We start from the raw sequence: 2537 nt of genomic DNA, 5'->3' as shown, positions 1-2537 counted from the left end.
ACAAATCAGTTAGTATCCCGTTAACTCATGGGGCCTTATTTTTTGCCAGTGCTTTCAGTGCAGCTTTTTTTTTTCAGTGCAGCTTTAATGTCTTCGTTTATTACCATTAGCTCCTGTTTATATGGTACTTCCTGAAGTTTTTCGATATTGTGACTTGAGGCTTAAATTTGTTTTTCAGTTCTCTCAACTTGAGAAATGCAGAGTGAGTTCTGTCTGAATTTCTTTCTGATCTTTTACTCAAGGGAAGAGTTGTTTCAGTTAGGGAGAGAGATGGCCTGTCTTCTCAGGTGGACAACTGCTGCAGCTGGGTGAGATCCAAAGGGTCTGCAGCTCAAGTACTGGCTCTTGGAGGGACCAGGAGTACCCAGGTGGTGTTAAAAAAGGAAATGGCTTCACCTGTGATATTGGGGCTCTTTGCACAGGACAGGGTTGGGAGATCATTTCTCTACACAGCAGGGCAGTCTGGTCCCCAAACAGTAGGGGTCTGGTCTCCGTATGTCAGGGTGGTCTAGTAAAGCAGCCTGGTCAATACAGGGGTCTAACCCATGCAGGAGCTTGGTCTTTGTGGGGGCCCCGTCTGAGCAGGGGCCTGGTCCACATGGGGTCTCAGATTTTCTTTTTTTAAAAAAACTGTGACTTTAACAAAAGTCTATAGAAAAGTTTGATTTTTTAGTCATTCACTGTTGCACATTTTCCTCTCTAACCCCACACCCCATTCATTTTTTTAAAAATGTCATTTATTTATTTTTGCACAATTTCCTCCCCCCGCCCCAGTCCACTTTACAACACAACTCTTATTTTGGACTGTTGTCATACAAATAATAGCTAGTCATATATTACTTTAAAACCGTTCTTTCCTTCATCTGTTTCAATGCAATGTTCGTTATTTATCTCCTCTTTTTTGTTCCTCCCAACCTCCCTCCCCATGTCAGTTCTGTTTTATCATAGTGGTGCTATGCACATGATTTTCAATTGTTTCCTATTCATCTGAAAATTGGACAATGAATAAAGGTGAGAGAAGAAAAATCAATGCCCTTGAGTTGTGGGTGTTGGAGAAGAGTACTGAATTTTCCGTGGACTCCTGAAACAACAAATAAATCTATCTTGAAAGATGTGCAACCAAGGTGCTCCTTAGAGGAAAGGACTGTGACATTTTGTCTCACGTAATTTGGGCATCTTGTCAGGAATGACCAGTCTTTGGAACAGACAATATGCTTGGAAAGGTGGGAGGGTCAGAGAAAGAGAGGAAGCTCCTCAACAAGGTGAACTGACACAGTGGGTGTGAGGTGGGTTTGAGCGGGTGGGGATCCTGAGAACGGTGCAGGGAAAGGCAAGGTCAGGTCAGCTGTACACAGAGTGACCATGAGTCAGAGCTGACTCAAGAGCACCTCACAACCACACAGTATAGATCTCTGCATTTCTTGACTGCTGCTTCCATACTCATTGACTCTGGATCCATGAAAATGAAGTCCTTAATATCTTTACTCTTTCTTGTGTTTGTCATTATGTTGTTTATTGGTTCATATGAGGAATTTTTAAAAAATTCCCATTTCTTTTATTTGTGATTTGTGTGATAGTTTACAAGACAATTTCATTTTCATTCAACCATTTACATAACTTTGTTCTATAACATTAGTTCATTTTAAGACCCCTAATTACCTCTTTGTCCCTGTAACTCTGATTTCCATTGACCTTTCTGTGTTTTTCCTTAGTGATCTTAATGTTTAGTGATGTTGTGTTCATCATTGCCTTCTCTCTTCTCTGTGTGGAGATTTTTGTTTTCTTTAAGTAGGCAGGTAATCTATGCTGAAGTTGCCCCACATAGATCCTTATAAATACCCTCCACCCACTGTCCCCAAGACCTGTAACCACATGTCTGGGAACCTCATGTGCAGACAGTCTTGGGAGGCCTCATTGGCTCAGAATGTGGAAGTCTAACCTGTAATCACACCCTCAGTGGGAGCCCCACTCCTCTGACAGCTGCAGAGGCAATGTTCAATGCCAGACCTCCACCATGAGGATGGGGCAGGGAAGGCAGGTCGTCCAGAGGCCACACAGCCAGGCCCCTGGGACGAGGTGTGCCGCGTAGGAGAGGCCCCAGACTCTGGCTGGCCCAGCCGATGTGGTCGTCCTGGAGTTCTACGTGAGGCCTGCAGAGGGCTGCGTGGAAGGACTTGTCTGCTCTGAGTGTCTGCTTGTAATCCCCAGCGGTATCCATGTGCATGCTCCCGGTGATGGAGACCACCCAGCCTCTGACCCATAGTGACCTGAGCTGTGCTCCACAGCGTCTCTGGGGCTGGGCCTCACAAGTAGATGGTCAGGCCTCCTTTTCAAGGCTTTTATGGTCAAGAGCTGAGTGTGCAGGCCATTAGCTCCCATGTGGCAACACTGCCAAGTCCTCTCTTCTTTCAACAATGCCATGAATAACCCAATGAGACGCTATTTGTTGGGTTGCGAATGAAATGATTGGCAGCTTGGGTTCACCAGCTCCTCTAAGGAGTCTGTTCCTGTGCAGATTTACAGGCTGGAAGTCCTGG

This window comes from Elephantulus edwardii, unplaced genomic scaffold (assembly GCF_000299155.1).
Source record: "Elephantulus edwardii isolate Elephantulus edwardi_28Jun2011 unplaced genomic scaffold, EleEdw1.0 scaffold00024, whole genome shotgun sequence".
Classification (NCBI taxonomy): Eukaryota; Metazoa; Chordata; class Mammalia; order Macroscelidea; family Macroscelididae; genus Elephantulus; species Elephantulus edwardii.
This window is presented reverse-complemented; position numbering follows the sequence as displayed.